The sequence below is a fragment of the Pseudorca crassidens genome, chromosome 14 (genome assembly GCF_039906515.1).
Source record: "Pseudorca crassidens isolate mPseCra1 chromosome 14, mPseCra1.hap1, whole genome shotgun sequence".
NCBI lineage: Eukaryota > Metazoa > Chordata > Mammalia > Artiodactyla > Delphinidae > Pseudorca > Pseudorca crassidens.
Genome location: NC_090309.1, coordinates 22,649,213 through 22,674,896, shown reverse-complemented (window position 1 = coordinate 22,674,896; position 25,684 = coordinate 22,649,213).

Genomic DNA, 25,684 nt, shown 5'->3' with positions numbered 1-25,684 from the left:
GTATAGTCATTTTCAAAATATCGATTCTTCCAATCCAAGAACATGGTATATCTCTCCATCTGTTTCTATCTGTTTTAATTTCTTTCATTGTCTGTAATAGTTTTCTGTCACAGTTTTCTGCGTACAGGTCTTTTGTCTCCCTACATAGGTTTATTCCTAGGTATTTTATTCTTTTTGTTGCAATGGTAAATGGGAGTGTTTCCTTAATTTCTCTTTCATATTTTTCATCATTAGTGTATAGGAATGCAAAAGATTTCTGTGCATTAATTTTGTATCCTGCTACTTTACCAAATTCATTGATTAGCTCCAGTAGTTTTCTGGTGGCATCTTTTGGATTCTCTATGTATAGTATCATGCCATCTGCAAACAGTGACAGTTTTACTTCTTTTCCAATTTGTATTTCTTTTATTTATTTTTCTTCTCTGATTGCCAAGGCAAGGACTTCCAAAACTATTTTTAATATTAGCAGTGAGATTGGACATCCTTCTCTTGTTCCTGATCTTAGAGGAAATGGTTTCAGTTTTTCACCATTGAGAATGATGTTTGCTGTGGGTTTGTCATATATGGACTTTATTATGTTGAGGCAGGTTCCCTCTATGCCCACTTTCTGGAGAGTTTTTATCATAAATGGGTTTTGAATTTGTCTAAAGCTTTTTCTGCATCTTTTGAGATGATCATATGGATTTTGTCCTTCAGTTTGTTAATATAGTGTATCACATTGATTGATTTGTGTATATTGAAGAATCCTTGCATCCCTGCGATAAATCTCACTTGATCATGTTGTATGATCCTTTTAATGTGCTGTTGGATTCTGTTTGCTAGTATTTTGTTGAGGATTTTTCCATCAATATTCATCAGTGATATTGGTCTGTAATTTTCTTTTTTTGTATTATCTTTGCCAGGTTTTGGTATCAGCGTGATGGTGGCCTCATAGAATTATTTTGGGAATGTTCCTTCCTCTGCAAATTTTTGAAGAGTTTGAGAAGGATGGGTGTTAGCTCTTCTCTAAATGTTTGATAGAATTCACCTGTGAAGCCATCTGGTCCTGAAGTTTTGTTTGCTGGAAGATTTTTAATCACAGTTTCTATTTCAGTACTTATGATTCGTCTGTTCATATTTTCTATTTCTTGCTGGTTCTGTCTTGGAAGGTTATACCTTTCTAAGAATTTGTCCATTTCTTCCAGGTTGTCCATTTTATTGGCATAGAGTTATTTGTAGTAGTCTCTTAGGATGCTTTGTATTTCTGCAGTGTTTGTTGTAACTTCTCCTTTTCATTTCTAATTTTATTGATTGAGTCCTCTCCCTCTTTTTCTTGATGAGACTGGCTAATGGTTTATCAATTTTGTTTATCTTCTCAAAGAACCAGCTTTTAGTTTTATTGAGCTTTGCTATTGTTTTCTTTGTTTCTATTTCATTTATTTCTGCTCTGATCTGTATGATTTCTTTCCTTCTGCTAACTTTGTGTTTTGTTTGCTCTTCTTTCTCTAGTTCCTTTAGGTGTAAGATTAGATCATTTATTTGAGAGTTTTCTTGTTTTCTGATGTAGGCTTCTATAGCTATAAACTTCCCTGTTAGATCTGCTTTTGCTGTATCCCATAGGTTTTGGACTGCCATGTTTTCATTGTCAATTGTCTCTAGGTACTTTTTTAAAAATTTCCTCTCTGATTTCTTCAGTGATCTCTTGGCGATTTAGTAACGTATTGTTTAGCCTCCATGTGTTTGTGTTTTTCATGTTTGTTCCCCTGTAATTCATTTCTAATCTCATAGTGTTGTGGTCAGAAAAGATGCTTGATATGATTTCAATTTTATTAAAATTACTGAGGCTTGCTTTGTGACCCAAGGTGTGATCTTTCCTGGAGAATGTTCCGTGCACACTTCAGAAAGAAGTGTAATCTGCTATTTTTGGATGGAATGTCATATAAATATCAATTAAATCTGTCTGTCTATTGTGTCATTTAAAGCTTCTGTTTCCTTATTTATTTTCATTTTGTATGATCTGTCTATTGGTGTAAGTGAGGTGTTAAAGTCCCCCACTATTATTGTATTACTGTCGATTTCCTCTTTTATAGCTGTTACTCATTGTCTTACGTATTGAGGTGATCCTATGTTGGGTGCATATATATTTATAATTGTTATATTTTCTTGGATTGATCCCCTGATCATTATGTAGTGTCCTTTCTTGTCTCTTGTAACATTCTTTATTTTAAAGTCTATTTTAATCTCTATGAGTATTGCTACTCCAGCTTTCTTTTGATTTCCATTTGCATGGAATATCTTTTCCATCCCCTCAGTCTGAAGTGGGTTTCTTGGAGACAGCATATATATGGGTCTTGTTTTTTTATCCATTCAGCAAGCCTGTGTCTTTTGGTTGGAGCATTTAATCTATTCACATTTAAGGTAATTATCGATATGTATGTTCCTATCACCATTTTCTTAATTGCTTTGGGTTTATTTTTGTAGGTCCTTTTCTTCTCTTGTGTTTTCCACTTAGAGAAGTTCCTTTAGCATTTGTTGTAAAGCTGGTTTGGTGGTGCTGAATTCAATTAGCTTTTGCTTGTCTGTAAAGCCTTTGATTTCTCCATCGAATCTGAATGAGATCCTTGCCGGATAGAGTAAGCTTGGTTGTAGATTTTTCCCTGTCATCACTTTAAGTATATCATTCCACTCCCTTTGGCTTATAGAGTTTCTACTGAGAAATCAGCTGTTAACCTTATGGGAGTTCCCTTGTATGTTATTTTTCATTTTTCCCTTGCTGCTTTCAATAATTTTTCTTTTTCTTTAATTTTTGCCAATTTGATTACTATGTGTCTCAGCATGTTTCTCCTTTGGCTTATCCTGTATGGGACTCGCTGTGCTTCCTGGACTCGTGTGGCTATTTCCTTTCCCATGTTAGGGAAGTGTTCAACTATAATATCTTCAAATATTTTCTCTGATCCTTTCTCTCTCCTTTCTCCTTCTGGGACCCCTATAATGTGAATGCTGTTGTGTTTAATGTTGTCCCAGAGGTCTCTTAGGCTGTCTTCATTTCTTTTCATTCTTTTTTCTTTATTCTGTTCCACAGCAGTGAATTCCACCATTCTGTCTTCCAGGTCACTTATCCGTTCTTCTGCCTCAGTTATTCTGCTATTGATTCCTTCTAGTGTAGTTTTCATTTCAGTTATTGTATTGTTCATCTCTGTTTGTTTGTTCTTTAATTCTTCTAGGTCTTTGTTAAACATTTCTTGCATCTTCTCGATCTTTGACTCCATTGCTTTTCTGAGGTCCTGGATCATCTTCACTATCATTATTCTGAATTCTTTTTCTGGAAGCTTGTCTATCTCCATTTTGTTTAGTTGTTCTTCTGGGGTTTTATCTTTTTCCTTCATCTGGTACATAGCCCTCTGCATTTTCATCTTGTCTATCTTTCTGTGAATGTGGTTTTTGTTCCGCAGGCTGCAGAATTGTAGTTCTTCTTGCTTCTCCTGTCTGACCTCTGGTGAATGAGGCTAAGGGGCTTGTGCAGATTTCCTGATGGGAGGTACTGGTGGTGGGTAGAGCTGGGTGTTGCTCTGGTGGGCACAGCTCAGTAAAACTTTAATCCGCTTGACTGCTGATGGGTGGGTTTGGGTTCACTCCCTGTTGGTTGTGTGGCCTGAGGCAACCCAACACTGGAGCCTACCTGGGCTCTTTGTTTGGGCTAATGGCAGACTCTGGGAGAGCTCACACCAAGGAGTACTTCGCAGAACTTCTGCTGCCAGTGTTCTTGTCCCCACAGTGAGTCACAGACAACCCCTGCCTCTGCAGGAGACCCTCCAACACTAGCAGGTAGGTCTGGTTCAGTCTCCCCTGGGGTCACTGATCCTTCCCCTGGGTCCCAATGTGCACACTACTTTGTGTGTGCCCACCAGGAGTAGAGTTTCTGTTTCTCCCAGTCCTGTCGAAGTTCTGCAATCAAATCCCACTAGCCTTCAAAGTCTGATTCTCTAGGAATTCCTCCTCCCATTTCCGGACCCCCTGGTTGTGAAGCCTAACATGGGGCTCAAAACCTTCACTCCAGTGTGTGGACTTCTGTGGTATAAGTGTTCTCCAGTCTCTGAGTCACTCACCCAACAGTTATGGGATTTGATTTTGCTATGATTGTGCCCCTCTTACCATCTCATTGTGACTTCTCCTTTGTCTTTGGATATGGGGTATCTTTTTTGGTGAGTTCCAGTTTCTTCCTGTTGATGATTGTCCAGCAGCTAGTTGTGATTCTGGTGTTCTCACAAGAGAGAGTGAGAGCATGTCCTTCTACTCCCCCATCTTGGTTTAGGCCTCTACCATTATTTTTAATGGCTGAACATTATTCTATTAGTTAGTTGTGTTTATTATTCATTACTGAAAGCATATTTCCAGTTTTTACTAATATTAAAAATCCTTTATACATAAAGTAATATATATTATAGTTATATATATATGTAGATATATATACTGTATATATATGTGTGTATATATTGACTATATATATATATATATTTGTGTATTTTTCTGAATATATCCTTAGCAATAAATGACAGCTATAGGATCGCTAAATCTAAATATAAGGAAAGTTTTAGGAATTTGGGTCCATGTAAACAATTTCCTCCAGCCAGACACAATGTATAAACTTTTAGTAGAGAGATCATTTCTATACCACTGCCTGATCAGTTTTAAATTCACACAAAATTAAGTTTAGATAAGTTAATTTCAGAAAAATTTTTACTATTTAATCTCAAAATCTGGTGTTCTTAGTCATCTGCACATTGTAATGTAAGACAACTGAATAAAACACTTAATTTTTAACTCTAGCTTTGTCAACTGTGGCTTCTATATCCAGCAAACGTGACTTTAATCTCTGTAGGCTATGTGATTCATGCATTTCGAGGAATTGAGGACATATGAAATCATTGTATCCAGTTCAATAATTGTATCCAGTTTTCTTTAACTTTTCTTTTCCTTTCATTTCATTTTCATTTTCTTGCTTTGTTTTTGTAGAAGATTGTTATTTAAGAAGTCTGCAGGAGATAAAAAATTGGAGGCCATCCCAAAGAATGTAAGAGACATGATAAAATGGGGAAAGTAAAAGTGTATGATACTTGTGATCACATAGGGGAATTAAATAATCACTGCTGTATCATTAAAGTTAATTAGTAGAAAGATATATGCTTTTATAAATGTGTACATTAAAAAGTGAGCATAGATAGGTTATAAATTTCACAGTTCACTAGAGGAAAATAAGCACACACACATTAAAAAAAGGAAAATCTGTATCATGTATTAAAAGGTAGAAAACAAACCATAACTAAACACAAACATAAAAATATAAATTATGAAACAAAATAAGTAACTTGTATTGAGCACTAATGGTGCATAGGAATTGCTTTGGAGTTTTATATGTACTAACTCATTTAATCCTCCCATCTAACTTATGACCTAGATGCTTTCACAAAAGTCAGGCTGTGATGCCAGCCTACCTTTCATTTCCTTTTCAGCTCTACCACTCGCTAGTAGTGTGATCTTAATCAAGTTAGTTAAATTCTCAGGTACCTCAGTTTATTCCCTTGAAAACTGGGCATAATAACAGTACCTTCCTCAAAGGATTGTTCTGAGGATTAAATATGTTAAAACTCATAAAATTTTCAGTTAAATGCTTGACATAATGAACCCGTATAGGAAGTTTTATTTGTTTTGTGTTTTGAAGCCATGTCTTATTTTCTTTCTGCCTCACTGGTCTGACTTTTATAGCACTATGTTTGCTGTATGTTGTCTTTAAATAACTGTTTAATTCTGCAATATTTTTAATTTTTCTGAGTACTTTACCTCACTACATTAACTCTTTAATTTAACAGATATAAAATGACCTCCAGATTGAGACTGGGCAGCCAGCAAGATAGATGGAGAATTAAATATATTCAATAACCCAGAAGCTAATAGATGAAGGCAGAAAAGATTTCACAGAAACTGAAAAAAATGACACAGCAAGGGTAGGGATAGTAGAAAGTGGTGGAGTGGTTTCCTTTAATGGGGAAAAGGAAGAGGAACCTAGAATACAGGGTAGGGGTGACCTTCTACAGCTGGTGGACACCTAGCTAATATTTTCTTTTTATTAGAAGAGAAGGTCAGACGTAAACACACAGAGGTAAGTATGTGAGTAAGCACACTCTAATGTGCTAAATCCATTAATAAAGGGTTCAAAAGAAAACTAGTATCCAACTGCCATTTCTACCAGTCTTCCCCTTAGCTCAGCTTTTCTCTACTGAGGTGAGAGTTTGCTGGCTGTCTAGCCTTCCAAAGAGTATGTGAGAAAAACATCTAAACTGACATGCTAAAATAATTTTATCTCCAATTCTACCCAACAGTGATTTATTTGTGTGAACTCACAGTGTTTTTAGCTAACATTAATTGGATACTTACTATATCCTTGATAAATGTAAATGTATTTATCTTATTTAATTTCCTCCCTCATTTAATGTTTACATCAATTCTACTAGGTAAATAAGATGTTATGTTTTATAGATTAAATATAACATCTTGTCCAAGATCTCATTTCATTTTTTTTTTTTCAATTCAGTGTTATTTACCTTTTAGTGAGTGGAGACTCCAAAACTACAGATTTAATTCTCCCTTAGGCTTTCTTTGGTCTTAATTTTCAGTCTTTTGCGTTTTTGTAATTTCTGTTTCTCCATGGACATTTTCATCTGCATTAGGACAGATTACATCAGTTTATTGCCAGTGGCTCTTTTTTGGCTGAAATTTACTCTGATGTTTTAAGAACATTTGTGTTCATTAAATAAAAAAAGTAAAGAAAGGCAACTATTATTTTTCCTTTATCTGACCTTAGATCAGTTTATTCAAAGGGCAAGCTATGCCAGAGCCCTGAACAACTCCTTGGGCACTATTATTTAGTAATTGCTGTGGCTTTTTCCTTTAGTGGGTCTCTGACTTGTCCATTTGTCCATTTTATAAATTGATGAAAACCTTTGTTACAAAAGAAAATACACACATTGAATTGTACTTGAACTCAGAAAATGAATATGACAGGAAGCAGAAAAAAACAGTGAATGAAGATTTTTACACTGAGACACTATGTATTTGTCAGCACATGATTCATAAATTTAATTTTATGAATTGACTCCTAGAAGGCATTAGGAAAATAGACAGCTAGTTTTCACTCATTCATGAGCCTTTTATATTAAAACATTTTTCCCAGGTGATCACTACCTAAAGACTAAAAGCATGTATAGAAATTTTACTGATTTTTATTACTTGAATAAAAAAAGAATTAGAGAACTGCATTTAAAGCCAAAATAACCCCTGAGTTTTAGTTATTGTTCTACTTCTTCCTAGAAGTGATATTTGGACAAATTACTCCACTTTCTAAGCCTGGTTGTCTCCACCAGTATAAGAATCTGGCTGATAATATTAACTCCACTAACAAGTGGGATGCTTACACAGTAGCTGTAAAAACAACTAGCATTTATTGCATGTTTTCTATATACGAGACATGATTCTAAGAACATTATATGTATTCATTCATTTGATTTGCACATGGCCTTGTGAGTTGGGTCTTACGTTCATTGATGTTTGACAGACAGAATGAAGAGATACAGAGTTAAATATTTACCAGGCAATCAGATGTCGGGGCTTGTGCTCAGCTGTTTTCCATCAAAGGAAAGCATGGTTTGAAGGTACTTTATAAAAAGTTATTCAACTATTAGTTTTCATTATTTATAGTATTGTTTTATTTCATCATATATGCCTACATAGGCATATACTGAATATTATTTAATATAAGCTGTCATTTACCATTGACATATTAAAAACTTTTACTTTATAACTATTTAAAAAGGCTGTAAGGCATAAAAATATGTCCCATATAGTCACAAAGTCCAAATAGGTGGTCTTGCTTTACAATATTTCTTTGAATTGCTTACATTGAGCATTATCTTCAATTTTAAGATATTAACAAGGATACAAAATTAAACTTGGTGTCTCCAAATGTTAGCTTTCCTGAGAAGTTTGGGTGGCCTTCCTCTCTTATTCAGGGCTGTTAAGAACATTAAAGGTGATAATTCACATATCATCTTGCCCATCAGATATTCCCTGCTTTCCTTTATTTCTCATGTATAAATAGCAGAGCCCAATAGCTAATTGGCAGACAGCAGAAATAATGAGTGTCTTTCTTCTCTTGTTTCCCTTTCAGAGGCCATGTGTTGAGAAGCCAGAACCACAGAACTGTAACAACTCACCACTGAGCAGCTCCACAAAGATAAGCTGCTTTCTCAATAGATTTATCAGACCTACAGAGGATTTGGTGTGAGCAAGAACAAACTTTGTGGGTGTGTGTGTGTGTGTGTGCATGCGTGCACATGCATGTAAGTTTACCTGATGTAACATGAAATTATTCTATCCTAATTTAGACAGCATTTCACATAAGTTCTGGACCATTTAAGCAGTAAATGAATTGGTTGTTATTATTATTGCTAATGTGATCATCAACATCATTGAAAACAAACCTTGACATTCTGCAGTCCCATTTTGTTGTCCTCTTATGTAACTGCAGTTGACTTAGTAAAAACTGGGATTTTTCACCTTTCTCAAAATGTCTAAATTGGAAATATACAATCATATTTATTGGTAATAGATTTGAGGACATTCCTCAGAAATTTTGACTGTTGCTCCTGTCACCAAGATTTTGGATATTTCCTGACCCAAATAAGTAGTTTCAAATACTAATCAGTCAAAACTCATTGGTAAAATACAGACACTAAAATGATTGCTAAATCACAGATGTCTTGAATGTGAAGCAGTAGATCTTTCTAAATGCTGTTACTCTACATTTTGGTTTTTATATCTTTTATCTTGATATAAAACGTGTTTATTTGTATCTTGTGGAAGTTTAAGCAAAATGGTGACTGATTTTCAATGAATTACATAACTGATTCTATGTGCTGATCAAATTTCTAACAAGCACATATGTGCTATCATTTACTTTTCATCTGAAACAGCTAGTGAAGCAACATTCATTATTTGTGTTCTGCCCACCGTTTTTGTGTTGGCAACTCATATTAACGGTCATTCATGTGAGGTTACTGAGTATCAGTACTTCTACACTGGAGTAAAAGTTGCATTTCAGACTTGTATCTGCCATTGCCCTGATTGTGTCCATTTACTTATCATTGGCATGGAGTTTTATTCTTACAAATCAGGGTAATTGTCAACCACATGGCAATGTGGAGAAAATCTTAACCAATAAAAAAGGAACATGAGTTCACTCCCCTAAGCATGTCAGAACCACAGGACAGCTTAGTCTTTGCCTTTAATATGCTATTTCACTGATTTATTGGAGCCCACTACTACTTATGTTGCTGGGTCTCAAGTTACAAAGCTTTAGAAATTTTACAATTTACTCACATGTTCAGAAAAATTACTTCAAGGTATTTCAGCAAATTAGGCATAACTGCAGGAATAAATTCATATGATATAAAGAAAAATAATAAGCAAAAACAGAGTACAAATTAATGAAATACTTAAATTCAATTCCCTCAGATTTTTCTCAAAATTTTTTCCAGAACCCCTAGTACATATCAATAGCAATTAGTAGTTTTACCTTATATTTCATCAGAGTTTTAAAAGCTAGTTTCCCCTAGATTGTACATTCTGTGTCTATTTTATTAACTAATTCATTCTTGGAATCTGACAAAATGCCTTATACAGTAATGAATCTATAGACATTTATGAATAAATTAACTTCAATACCAAAATATTGAAACTTCTAACCACTGACAGTAAATGGTGTTACTGTTTTGGTCTTTCTGAAGGTTAATTTTGCTAATTTTATCAAAATTTAAAAAATGTATTTATATTCCTAGTATGACAATATTTAGCCTATAAAAATAACTTCCTTATGTCCAAAAATTATGTATGTAAACAAAGACTTTACAAAATTTTGTATAAAGAAAATTTGCTTGATACTATGTATTTACTTATGTGATATGTGTTATATATATATATATATAAATTTTCAATATATACCAAACATGTATTGATTAAGTAATTGTAATTCATCTATCATTTTAATACTAGGTAGTCATTTAAGGGTGTGGTAAATACTTATGTGCTAACATGGAAATATGTGTGATATACAGTTAAGAAAAAAAAGAGTGTAAACATTTCCTGTAAAATAAAAAGAATATTTGTATGCATTCACCCATGAATATTTTCTATGTATGGGCAATTTTCAAAAATATATTTAATAGAATGTGCTTGTTGGAAGGGTGTGAAAAAAGGGGTTTCAATTACCTTTTTATCTTACAATTGAATACATCTTTTTTTTTTTTTTGCGGTACGCGGGCCTCTCACTGCTGTGGCCTCTCCCGTCCTGTTGCGGAGCACCCGGACGCGCAGGCTCAGCAGCCATGGCCCACAGGCCCAGCCGCTCCATGGCATGTGGGATCCTCCCGGACCGGGGCACGAACCCACGCCCCCTGCATCGGCAGGCGGACTCTCAACCACCGCGCCACCAGGGAAGCCCCTGAATACATCTATTTTAAAAGAGTATATTGTTTTGCCATTTTTTCATGGATAAGCTACTGTAAGGAAGATGAGAAGGGAAGGATATGGCAACACATAAGTGGCAAATTAAAATGATTACCTATAGTGGTATATGTAGGTATATATTATTTTGTGTAACCATGTATTAATAGTGCCAGGTAAACTTAGTTTTCAGCATTTTACTATAAAAATTAATTCAATTTTTTTAAATGTCTAGCTTCTAATTGTAAGTAGCTCATGAGTCAATATGGAATGTTCATATGCATAGCACCCATTTTCTTACTGCACTTTATTGAAGTTTTGAAACTGTCAAAACTTTAAAGATTTTGGACAATGCTCTATTTAGAAAAGTTCTGATTAATTCAGTATATACTTTTTAAATGTCTCTTTCTACCAGGCAGTTTTGCATAATAATAGTATATTTATTTCTTAACATTTCAAATTCTCCAGCTTTTCCATCCTTTCACACCAAAAGTCATAATTATTTCCATAGCAACCATGCTCATTGTCAGAGGTAGAAATTTTGACTTCTCTTGGGCTTTTTTTAAGGGAGCATAGAACATTTAAACAACAAAAGATGTTATTTTATGAAAATTGTCAAGAACTGAGAGAAAAAGGTGTTAGATATTTCCTTTAATAATTTGTGCTGATAAATTATTACCAGTATATGTTACTGCAAAATCTCAACACTATTATTTCCTTAGCAATCCCAAGTTATAAGTAATATCTCCTTTTCCACAGTCATAATTTCTCTCTGTACCAAAAGACAAGTCTTAACATATATAAAATTGAAAATAAATATTTTTATATGTTTACTTAGAGAATTTGCTCGAAATATCTGATTTTCTGACCCTGGGTTCTTTAATTAAAGGAAAATTTCAGTCTATAAGTGCAATTAATTCAATAAATTCATCTAAAAAATAAAAAAATATTTTTCTCCTTAGCCACTTCTAAAGTGTCGTCAGCATCTTATATAGTGTGACATTATACATTGTGATTTAAAAACTAAAAGTTTTCTGATTATGCCTTTTTGTGAGCAATAGATAAGTGTTTGCCATAATACATTCTTGAATACAAGAATGATAAATACTGAAACAAAACTCATTTTTTTCTTTTGTTTGAAGTTACTGTTTGGCACCACTGGATGGAGATACTAGATTAGTAAAATAGAAGAGAGTATGTTTTATTTTATCATATTTATAAATTTGTTTACAGAAGGCCAGTAATTTTGGCTGGATCTTCTTGAAAATCATTATCATCACCACCAATAGAACACGCTTTATAAGAAGAGAAATGGGATACAAAATATGAGACCTATTTTGCCCAATGTCACAAAATGAATTGGCCATAAATAACAAGCTACTGGTTCCCATTCTCCTAGTTTACTGTTTAGTGAATCGGAAAGTAAAACCAAAGGGCAAACATATTAATTTATCAACATGTTAAATGTAGATGCTTTACTTGTACTATCATATAAGTTTATTGATGAAATTTTTAACTTTGAATGACTTATTTATATATTGCCTAAATTTATAACAAACTACTATGTGAAAAGTGAAGGCTGTAGTATTTTCAGTAATAAATGAGCATATTACTTTGTCACAATTTAATAAAAAAGACAAATTTTGAAAAAAAGAAATATTAAAAGTGGGCAAATTCTGGAACTAACACTCTCAGGTTTCCAAGTTAGAATATGAGGATTAAGTTGTGTGGCACATCACAACGTCTCTTTTAGGAGGAGGGTGCTCAGTTTGAGAATAATGACTCCATTGATAGGGCAGATTTGAGTTCCCTCTGACTTTTCAATGAGGTCCTATATTCAGTATAATTATGCTTCTCTTTTTCAGCTGCCTGGTTCAAAAATCTCCTGATTTTCTCATCTCTACAACATATTAAATCACTTTATTATTTATGTTTTCATCTACCCCACCATATGTGAGACTCTCCAAGACAGGAATTGTGCCTAGTTTTCCTTTGAATCTCAGACCAATATTTGGCAAATAGTACAAATTCAATATGTGTTTTAAGATATATTGATATGATTATGAAAATAAAAATTGCCACATTTCTCCCATTTCTCAACTACCCTCTCAAAATTCTCTAACTTTTAATGTCAATAAATATATTTACACCAACATTGTAAGTTTCACAACTGAATATTTTATAGTTTTGGACAGTTTACAAAATAGATTAGCATATGCAGTGTCATTATATCCTTAGGTAGGCATTAAGGAATTTTCAATGATATTTTAGAGAAATCTATTATATATCACACATTATAGTTATTATTTGTATTTTACGTGCAAGGAAGCCAAGCTTCAAATTGTTTAAATAGTTGCTCAAAACCTAAAGGCAGTACTCAAGTTCAAAGACAAAAGCATTTAAATTGCTGTTTCCTCAATCAAGGGACTTCATTCATTCTATGCCACTCCATTATGATTCTAGAAGGAGGCTAAACTCATGTGAAAATGACATGTTAAGCCATAGTTAGCCATGTACTCTTCAGGGAATAAATCTTAAAATATTTTTGTTTATGTTTTGCTTGTTTATTTTTAATAGAGCTGTAAGCCATGAGTAAAATAACATAGAAAAGTTAAATTTTGATAGAGTGGAAGAGGAATAAGAGTTTTAAAATCAGTAAACTACAGCCACTATGTCCCCACATTTTAAAAATAAATTACATTTTGTATTTTCCTATAAGAAGATATTAATATGTATTTGTGATTCTCCTAAACAGCATTGTAGTTAGTTATTTATATATAATATACAATATATAAATAGTTATTAACTAAAGATGTGTGTTAATATCCATAGAGTATAATATTTTTCCTATTAGAAACAGATAGCCAGAAGTATTTGGTCCAAAGTATTTTAAATGCTCAAGAAAAAAAAAAATCAACCCAGAATTGTGTTTCCAATGAAAATATTCTTAAAAATACTAAATAAAGGCTTTTTCAGATTTAAAAAAATAAGAAAATTTGATATTAGCTCTCTGTACTAAATAAATGCAAAGGAAATTTTTCAGAATGAGGCAAAGTGATGTCAAGTGAATGTCAAATCTTCAGGAAAGAATAAGTACATTGGAAATGGTACTTGTGTGGCTAAATATAAAAGACTAACTTTTCTTCTTCATTTCTTTAAAACACACATAATTGTTTATAGCCATATTATGGGACTAATAAAGGATATGTCAAATTTACAATTCAGATACAATGACACAGATTGTTTACCTTTGTTCCTTGCTGATAATCACAACCATAAACTCTGGAAATAATTCAATAGGCAAAGAAAGGAAAAAACTCTGAAAGATGTAAAGAAGAAGTCAGACTGGTAAACAATTGAATAAACATACTATGTTCATGGACTGGAAGACTCAACATAGTAAAAATGTTACTTCTCTCCAAAATAATCTATAGGTTTAATGCAATTCCTAACAAAATCCCTACAAGGTTTTTCTACACATACAAAACTTATTCTAAAAATTATATAGAAAAAGTACCTAAAACAATCTTGACAAATAATAGTAAAGAAGGAAAAATAATTCTAGCATATATTAAAGTTTACTCTGTAGCTATATTAATCACAACAGTATGATATTGGCAGAGATACAGACACACAAATCAGTGGAACAGAAAAGAACCCAGAAATACATGCAAATATGCCAAACTGATTTTTGACAAAACCACAAAAGAAATTCAGTGCAGGAAGGATAACTTTTTCCACAAGTTGTTCTGGAGAAATTGGACATCCATAGGTAGAAAAAATGAAGATTGATCTAAACTTCATGTCTTACACAAATACTAACTCAAAATTGGTCATGGACTTAAAGATCTAACAGAAAAATTTCAAACTTGGGAAAAAACAGTATCATAATATTTTATGGTGGGATTTATAATGTTCATAGATACAATACATATGAAAAAAGTAGCAAATATTATTGTAAGATAGAAATCTACCTATTTAAAACCCATGCAATATGCCATCATCTACATAAAGCTATTCTATATATTCCAGGCTGTGTATTCCACAGCTGTTCTGTGTATTCAAATCTTCCAGGCTTGAAAAAACACATTGGGGAGGAGCTTCAAGAAGGTGGAAGAGTAAGACGTGGAGATAACCTTCCTCCCACAAATACATAAGAAATACATCTACATGTGGAACAACTCTAACAGAACACCTACTGAGAGCAGGCAGAAGACCTCAGACCACTCAAAAGGCAAGAAACTCCCCACATACCTGGGTAGGGCAAAAGAAAAATAGGAAAAGCAGAGACCAAAAAATAGGGGCAGGACCTGCACCAGTGGGTGGGAGATGTGAAGGAGGAAAGGTTTCCACACAATAGGAAACACCTTTGTGGGTGGAGACTGTGGGTGGTGGCGAGGGAGGAATCTTCGGAGCCATGGAGGGAAGTGCAGCAACAGGGGTGTGGAGGGCAAAGTGGAGAGATTCCTGCACAGAGGATTGGAGCCAACCAGCACTCACCAGCCCAAGAGGCTTGTCTGCACGCCCACTGGGGCAGGTGAAGTCTGGGAGCTGAGGCTCGGGTTTCGGAGGTCAGATACCAGGGAGAGGACTGGGGTTTGCTGCATGAACACAGCCTGAAGGGGCTAGTGTGCCACAGCTAGCTGGAGGGAGTCCAGGAAAACGTCTGGAGCTGCCAAAGGGGCAAGAGACTTTTTTTTGCCTCTTTGTTTCCTGGTGCACGAGGAGAAGGGATTAAGACCATGGCTTAAAGGAGCTCCAGAGATGGGCACAAGCCGTGGCTATCAGTGTGGACCCCAGAGACGGGCATGAGAGCTAAGACTGCTGCTGCAGCCACCAAGAAGCTTGTGTGAAAGCACAGGTCACTATGCACACCTCACCTCCCGGGTGCTTGTGCAGCCTGCTACTGCCAGAGTCCTGTGATCCAGGGACAACTTCCCTGGGAGAACACACGGCCCACCTCAGGCTGGTGCAACGTCATGCTGACCTCTGCAGCTGCAGGCTCGCCTAGCACTCCATACCCCTCCCTCCCCTGGGCCTGAGTGAGCCAGAGCCCCCAAATCAACTGCTCCCTTAACCCCATCATATCTGAGGGAAGAACAGAAGCCCTCAGGTGACCTACATGCAGAGACAGCTCCAAATCCAAAGCTGAACCCCAGGAGCTGTGGGAACAAAGAAGAGAATGGGAAATTTCTCCCAGCATCCTCAGGAGCAGAGGATTAAATCTCCACAATCAACTTGATATACCCTGCATCTGTGGAATACCTGAATAGACAATAAATCATTCCAGATTGGGAGGTGGACTTTGGGAGCAACAATATATACATTTTTTCCCCCTTTTTCTCTTTTTGTGAGTGTGTATCTGTATGCTTCTGTGTGTGATTTTGTCTGTATAGCTTTGCCTTTACTATTTGTCCTAGGGTTCTGTCTGTTCATTTGTTTTGTTTGTTTGTTTTAGTATAGTTTAAGCACTTGTTATCACTGGTGGATTTTTTTTTTTTTTTTTGGTTTAGTTGATCTTTCTTTCTTTTCTTTTTATTACTTAAAAAAAATTAATTTTTTAAATTATTTTAATAACTTTATTTTATTTTACTTTATCATATTTTATTTTACATTACTTATTTTATTTTATTTTCTTCTTTCATTCTTTCTTTATTTTCTCCCTTTTATTCTGAGCCTTGTGGATGACAGGCTCTTTGTGCTCCAGCCAGGCATCTGGGCTGTGCCTCTGAGGTGGGAGAGCCAAGTTCAGGTCACGCATCAACAAAAGACCTCCCAGCTCCACATAATATCAAACGGTGGAAAGTTCCCAGAGATCTCCATCTCAACGTCAAGACCCAGCTCTACTCAATGACCAGCAAATTCCCTAATATGGGAAAGGAAATAGTTAATCAACTCCAGGAAACGCAGAGAGTCCCATACAGGATAAATCCAAGGAGAAACACGCCAAGACACATATTAATCAAACTATCAATAATTAAATACAAAGAAAACATATTAAAAGCAGTAAGGGAAAAACAACAAATAACATAAGAGGGAATCCCCATAAGGTTAACAGCTGATCTTTCAGCAGAAACTCTGCAAGCCAGAAGGGAATGGCAGGGCATATTTAAAGTGATGAAGGAGAATAAACTACAACCAAGATTACTCTACCCAGCAAGGATCTCGTTCAGATTTGATGGAGAAATTAAAACCTTTACAGACAAGCAAAATTTGAGAGATTTCAGTACCACCAAACCAGCTTTACAACAAATGCTAAAGAAACTTCTCTAGGCAGGAAACACAAGAGAAGGAAAAGAACTACAATAATAAACCCAAAACAATTAAGAAAATAGTAATAGGAATATGCATATCAATAATTACCTTAAATGTAAATGGATTAAATGCTCCAATCAAAACACATAGATTGGCTGAATGGATACAAAAACAGACCCATATATTTGCTGCCTACAAAAGACCCACTTCAGACCTAGGGGCACATACAGACTGACAGTGAGGGGATGGAAAAAGATAATCCATGCAAATGGAAATCAAAAGAAAGCTGGAGTAGCAATTCTCATAGCAGGCAAAATAGACTTTAAAACAAAGACTATTTCAAGAAACAAAAAAGGGCACTACATAATGATCAAGGGATCAATACAAGAAGAAGATATAACAATTGTAAATATTTATGCACCCAACATAGGAGCACCTCAATACAGAAGGCAAATACTAACAGCCATAAAAGGGGAAATAAATAGTAACACAATCATAGTAGGGGACATTAACACCCTGCTTTCATCAAGGGACAGATCATCCAAAATGAAAATAAATAAGGAAACACATGCTTTAATGATACATTAAACAAAATGGAGTTAACTTCTATTTATAGGGCATTCCATCCAAAAACAGCAGAATACACATTCTTCTCAAGTGCTCATGGAACATTCTACAGGATAGATCATATCTTGTGTCACAAATCAAGCATTGGTAAATTTAAGAAAATTGAAATTGTATCAAGTATCTTTTCTGACGACAATGCTATGAGAATGGGTATCAACTACAGGAAAAAATCTGTAAAAAGTACAAACACATGCAGGCTAAGAAACAAACTAATAACCAAGAGATCACTGAGGAAATAAAAAAATACCTACAAACAAATGACAATGAAAACCTATGGGATGCAGGAAAAGAAGTTCTAAGAGGGAAATTTATAGCAATACAATCCTACCTTGAGAAACAAGAAACATCTCAAATAAACCACCTAACCTTACACCAAAAGAGAAAGAAGAACAAAAAAACCCCAAAGTTAGCAGAAGGAAAGAAATCATAAACATCAGATCAGAAATAAAGGAAAAAGAAGTGACAGAAATGATAGCAAAGATCAATAAAACTAAAAGATGGTTCTTTGAGAAGATAAACAAAGTTGATAAACCATTAGCCAGATCATGAAGAAAAAAAGGGAGAAGACCCAAATCAATAGAATTATAAATAAAAAAGGAGAAGTAACCACTGACACTGCAGAAATACAAAACATCATGAGAGATTGCTACAAGCAACTCTATGCCAATTAAATGGGCAACCTGGAAGATGTGGACAAATTGTTATTAATGCACAACCTTCCAAGACTGAACCAGGAAGAAATAGAAAATATGAACAGGCCAATCAGAAGCACTGAAATTGAAACTGTGATTAAAAATCTTCCAACAAACAAAAGCACAGGACCAGATGGCTTCACAGGAGAATTCTATGAAACATTTAGAGAGAGCTAACACCTATCCTTCTCAAACTCTTCCAAAATATAGCAGAGGAAGGATTACTCCCAAAATCATTCCATGAGACACCATCACTCTGATACTAAAATCAGACAAAGAAGTCACAAAGAAAGAAAACTACAGGCTAATATCACTGATGAACATAGATGCAAAAATCCTCAACAAAATACTAGCAAACAGAATCCAACAGCACAATAAAAGGATCATACACCATGAGCAACGGGGGTTTATCCCAGGAATGCAAAGATTCTTCACTATATGCAAATCACTCAATGTAATACACCATATTAACATATTGAAAGAGAAAAACCATATGACCAACTCAATAGATGCAGAGAAAGCTTTTGACAAAATTCAACACCCAGTTATGATAAAAACTCTCCAGAACATAGGCATAGAGCAAACTTTCCTCAACATAATAAAGGCCATATATGACAAACTCACAACCAACATTGTTCTCAATGGTGAAAAACAGTATCCATTTCCTCTAAGATCAGGATCAAGACAAGGTTGCCCACTCTCACCACTGTTATTCAACATAGTTTTGGAAGTTTTAGCCACAGCAGTCAGAGAAGGAAAAGAAATAAAAGGAATCCAAATCAGAAAACAAGCTCTCACTGTTTGCAGATGACATGATAGTAAACATAGATAATCCTAAAAATGCTATCAGAAAACTGCTAGAGCTAATCAATGACTTTGGTAAAGTAGCAGGATACAATATTAATGCACAGAAATTGCTTGCATTCCTATACACTAATGATGAAAAATCTGAAAGTGAAATTAAGAAAACACTCTCATTTACCACTGCAACAAAAAGAAAAAAAAAAATATCTAGGAATAAACCTACCTAAGGAGCCAAAAGACATGTATGCAGAAAATTATAAGACACTGATGAGAGAAATTAAAGATGATACAAATAGATGGAGAGATATACCATGTTCTTGGATTGGAAAAATCAACATTGTGAAAAGGACCCTAGTACTCAAAGCAATCTACAGATTCAATGCACTCCCTATCAAACTACCACTGGCATTTTTCACAGAACCGGAACAAAAAGTTTCACAATTTCTATGGGAACACAAAAGACTCTGAATAGCCAAAGCAATCTTGAGAAAGAAAAACGGAGCGGGAAGAGCCAGTCTCCCTGACTTCAGACTATCCTGAAAAGCTACAGTAAACAAGACCATATTGTACTGGCACAAAAACAGAATTATAGATCAATGGAACAGGATAGAAAACCCAGAGATATACCCACGCCCATATGGTCACCTTATCTTTGATAAAGGAGGCAAGAATATACAGTGAAGAAAAGATGCCTCTTCAATAATTGGTGCCGGGAAAACTGGCCAGCTCCATGTAAAAGAATGAAATTAGAACACTCCCTAACACCATACACAAAAATAAACTCAAAATGGATTAAAGACCTAAATGTAAGGCCAGACACCAACAATCTCTTAGAGGAAAACATAGGCAGAACACTCTATGACATAAATCACAGCAAGATCCTTTTTGACCCATCTCCTAAAGAAATGGAAATAAAAACAAAAATAAACAAATGGGACCTAATGAAACTTCAAAGCTTTCTCAGAGCAAAGAAAACCATAAGCAAGACAAAAGGTAACGCTTAGAATGGGAGAAAATATTTGCAAATGAAACAACTGACAAAGGATTAATTTCCAAAATTTACAAGCAGTTCATGCCGCTCAATGTCAAAACCCAAACAACCCAATCCAAAAATGGGCTGAAGACCTAAATAGACATTTCTCAAAAGAAGATATACAGATTGCCAACAAACACATGAAAGAATGCTCAATATCATTAATCATTAGAGAAATGCAAATCAAAACTATAATGAGGTATCACCTCACACCATTCAAAATGGCCATAATCAAAAAACCTACAAACAATAAATGCTGGAGAGGGTGTGGAGAAAAGGGAACCCTCTTGCACTGTTGGTGGGAATGTAAATTGATACAGCCACTACGGAGAACAGTATGGAGGTTCCTTAAAAATCTAAAAATAGAACTACCATGTTACCCAGCAATCCCACTACTGGGCACATACACTGAGAAACCCATAATTCAAAAAGATTCATGTAGCAAAATGTTCATTGCAGCTCTATTTACAATAGCCAGGACATGGAAGCAACCTAAGTGTCCATCGATAGATGAATGCATAAAGATGTGGTACATATACAGAATGGAATATTACTCAGCCACAAAAAGAAACGAAACTAAGTTATTTCTAGTGTGGTGGTTAAACCTAGAGTCTGTCATACAGAGTGAAGTAACTCAGAAAGAGAAAAACAAATACCGTATGTTAACACATATATATTGAATCCAAAAAAAAAAAAAAAGGTCATGAAGAACATAGGGGCAAGATGGGAATAAAGACACAGACCTTCTAGAGAATGGACTTGAGGATACAGGGAGTAGTAAGGGCAAGCTGTGACAAAGTGAGAAAGTGGCATGGACATATATACACTAACAAACGTAAAATAGGTAGGTAGTGGGAAGCAGCTGTATAGCACAGGGAGACCAGCTTCGTGCTTTGTGACCACCTAGAGGGGTGATAGGGATGGTGGGAGGAAGGGAGATGTAAGAGGGAAGAGATATGAGGATATATGTATATGTATAACTGATTCACTTTGTTATAAATCAGAAACTAACCCACCATCATAAAGCAATTATATTCCAATAAACATGTTAAAAAAACACAAAAAACAAACCAAAAAAAACTATAAAAACAAATCTTCCAGGCTTGACAGTATATACTGATAGCACTGTATCTTATGGTATTTTTCAAATATTTCCTTTTCCATAATTAATTGCCTATATTTATCCCCAAATGTGTTTTAATCATCTTGATAACAAAGCTTATACATTTTTCACTCTAAAAGAACTTCATATATATATGTATGTAGTATGTACTATATATATTATATATGTATGTAGTGTATACTATATATATAAAAATATATGGTGTATTATATATATATTTATTCCTGTATATACATAAGTAGAGCTTGTTCTAGGAAATTAACTATTGTAAAGAATAAAATTAAAATAAATTAATAAAAGATGCTTTGAAATTCTGGCAGTTTTTAAAAATATTTGTCCTATTGATGTTATCTAGGAAAAAATATAATTTCTACATCATTTTATCCATTTCTACTTCAAATTTTTAATTCACGCCCCAAAATGAAAGATATATTTAAAGTAGATTGAATAATGTGATGTTGTCAGCTTCTGTAATCCTGAACTATGTAGGCCAGGAAACTGCTCAGGAATCATCCGTAGGTTTCCATCAATATAGGATATGGCCTGGTTCAGCTTGAATAAATTTAAGGTTAGAAATTTATGAAATATGCTTCAGAATACATGTAATTAATTATTTCCTGTTAGGGAAAAGTATTGTGGGAAAGCAGTTCCTTAATTGTTCCCAAATGTGAATAAGTATTATGTATACCTTTTATAATACACATAGCTAGTTACTGTTTATATGTATACTCTTTAAAATATATTTAGACATGTTTTCATAGTATAGGCATGATATTTTACAATGGATAGATATATTTTCTAATATATACATTTGTGTGTGTTATACAGTTTGATGTGTACTATTATTCCTTTCAGTTTCAATGAGGCTCTTCTTTACATTGACAGTGGCACCCACAGATTTGTGCTCCAGGTGCAGAATCTTGTAATTGAACATAGAAAAGCTACAACCATTTCTGCTGTCCCGTGGTCATGTCTCTTCAGCAAAGTTTCTGTAACCTTATCTAAACAATTTGAGACAGCAAAATAGTTACAGAATTATTTGGAGAGAAAAATCTTAAATTTCCTTGTTGTAACAATCTGTTTTTTCTTTTTTCTTTTGGAGCTTTAAAGGGTGCTTTTTATTTCATGGCTTATGTGTAGATATTGGACTCTTGGTTTTTACCACAAGAGGACAGATGAGTACATGGTCCTCTAAAGAATATACAAGTAAATGTATATTCTGGCTTGGACAATGCAAGTGAGCTTTAGGGACTAGGTTAATTTCTTTTAATCCCTTCATAATTGTTTTTAATTCTCTAAACAGCTCATATTATTTGATGGCCTGCCTCTATTATATATTTAAAATAATTAATATTAATGCTTTTGAACTGAAGCAATTCATTCCAAGTAATATTAAAGAATAAATTTTGGTGGGTAAAAGATATTTTCATCCATCCTGGTGGAAAATTAAGTATTTCTGGAGGACAATTTGACAGTAAAGAGTAAAACCTTAAAATATGCACATCATTGAAATGAGCAATACTTCTTTGAAGGGTGGAAAATACATAACAATTGTGTTCAGATATAGCTTGAAGAATATTTGTTACACAATTAAATATAATAGCCAAATATTTATAATGATATAAATAATCAAAATATGTCCTTGAATAAGGTGTCCTTTGAAATTAATGCTCTGCAATAATTACAAGAAACATTACAGAAAAAAATATTTAGTGAAAGGAAGTATATTCATGATATACATGTAAATGCAAAAGAAACTTTCAATTATATAGAGAGATAAAGAGATAAACATGCACATACACATAATCATAATCATTCATAGAAAAAGTACTAAAAGCATAATCCCCAAGACATTAACAGCAGTTTATACCTAGGGGGGTTTCTTTTCACTTTTGTTTTAATCTTCCAAATTATTCCAAATAATATACATCACTTTTACATAAAGATAATATGAGCATTTTTTTAAACAATAAATTTAAGAAATAGAAACTCTACTGTGAAACATCTCCTGAAATGACTAATATATAATTTTTACTTATTTCTTTAAACACACATGGAATATCTGCTTTGTGTCAGGCATTGTGCTATAAGTTAGGAACTCATTACTAAGTGCAGAGAGAGAATAAGTACAGCAATAACAATACAATGAAATTAGTGTTATCATAGATGTTTGAATAGAATGCAAGTGAAATCTAGAGAAAAGGTTAACTTATTTTGAATGTTTCTTTTTATTATAATAATTAGTCTTGGATTTGATGATTTTACAGTTCATATACTGTAAATTCCTGAGTTTGTTCTCCAGTGGCCTTGATTCATTTGATATTTCCTAAATTAACCCTAAACCTTTGTAATGCATTTCTCACCACACAATTGCAAAACTGATACAGATTTCACAAGCTTTTTTTCTCATCTTCCTCCTTGTAATATTCACTTGTTATTCACTTGTGTTTAGTTCTTCTTCCTGGAGGATTAATTTAAACAATGGTTCCTTTGGCAACAAGTTTATGTTCTTTTTGATATAGTTTCCAGCTACTTGTAGGGTTACATAACTTTCATCTTGGACACTCTTAGCCTAAGCAGGTACATTTGTATTTCTACAATGCAAGAATGGCTTTGATATATTTATCTAACATATTCAACTGTCCCCATATCCATCCTGATTGTGCCATTTCTAGAATCAAATAAATAAATAAAACAGAGAGAATAAATCAATCAAAAAGGGAATATTTACCCAAACTTATGGGAACCTACAGTAAATATGTAGAAACTGTCTCAGTAATCAAAATTAGCAGACTATGGAAGTCACATCCTTAAATTATTTATTATCTACATATGCTGAATGTAAATTAACTAAAATTTTCTAAAAGGCCAAAAAATCTTTTGAAATAAAGGTATAATTATTAGACATTTTAGACAAGAACATATTGGAATTGTATTTTGTAGGGTTTTTTTTTTTCCATATTTGTTCCCAGAGCAGGGCATCCTTTTGTTCCAGACATTTTTCTCCTCCAGAAACTTGTACTTCACAATTGGTGCCATATTTATGATACAATCTGAGACAGTCTTAAATTTTCCTATTCTGGGAAAGCTATATTCATGAGTTTACCCCTCTTGGTCTCATACAGACAAGAGAAATACAGAGTAGCCACCAGACATCACTTTTCTGTCCATTAGAGGTAGGCTGGCTTCTTTTTTTATAACATTAATACACTTTTGGGGGAACTAATTTTAGATATACACAAAAATTGCAGGAATAGTAGAGAATTTCCATACATCTCCTCACATAGCTTCATTTAATGTTAACATCTTACATAACAATTGAACAATTAACACAGCTAGGAAAATAAAACTTGTAATAAATAAAATAAAGAGCTTCCTCAAATTTTACTGCTTTCTTCATTAAAGTTATTTTCATTTATACTCTGGGAGCCCACTTAGGGCCCCACATTGTTTATGATTGTTCATTCCCCTTAGTTTCCTACAGTCCTCCTACATTTCCACATTCTTTCCTTGTTTTCATGACTTTGATACTTTTGAAGATTGTTGATTAGTTTTTTTCAGTTTTATTTCCCCATATGTCCCTTAGTTTTAATTTGTCTCATGTTTTCTCATGAATGGACTGAGATTATGCTTTCTAGCCAAGAATGCTATAGAATTGACAGTATATCATTATAAGTGAATTAAGTCCCAGACTTCATGATGTTTATATATCTTATTATTAGTAAAGTTGACCTAGATCACTTGAGCAAAGTGATTTCTCTGTTTCTCCACTGCATAGTAACTATCATTACCTTTGTAGTTAATGAATAACTTAGGTAGATACTTTGAAATTATACTAATATATTTATCCTCAAACATTTCCAACTAATTTTAATGTTCATTAGTGGATGCTGTATTTATTAATTATTAAAGTGATTTGTACCAAATAATGAAATAGTCAATCTAGTCCAGAAAGTGTAGAGATAAACCCAAGGAGAAACAAGCTGAGAAACATATTAATCAAACAATGAAAAATTAAACTCAAAGAAGCAAGGGAAAAGCAATACATAACATAGAAGGGAAGCTTAACAGATGATCTTTCAGAAGAAATTATACAGGCCAAAAGGGAGTGGCAAGATACATTTAAAGTGATGAAAGGGAAAAAACAATAACCAAGATTACTCTACCTAGCAAGGATCTCAGTCAGATTCAACAGAGAAATCAAAACCTTTACAGACAAGCAAAAGTTAAGAGAATTCAGCACCACCAAACCAGCTTTACATTTGTTAAAGGAACTTTTCTAGTCAGGAAACACAAGAGAAGGAAAAGTCTTACAAAAACAAACCAAAAACAATTAAGAAAATGGTAATAGGAACATACATATCAATAATTACCTTAAACGTAAATGGATTAAATGCCACAACCAAAAGACACAGACGGACTGAATGGATACAAAAACAAGACCTATATATATACTGTCTACAGGAGACCCACTTCAGACCTATGGACACATACAGACTGAAAATGAGAGGATGGAAAAAGATATTCCATGTGAATGTAAATCAAAAAAAGCTGGAGTAGCAGCACTCATATCAGACAAAATTATATTTTAAAATAAAGACTATTACAACAGACAAG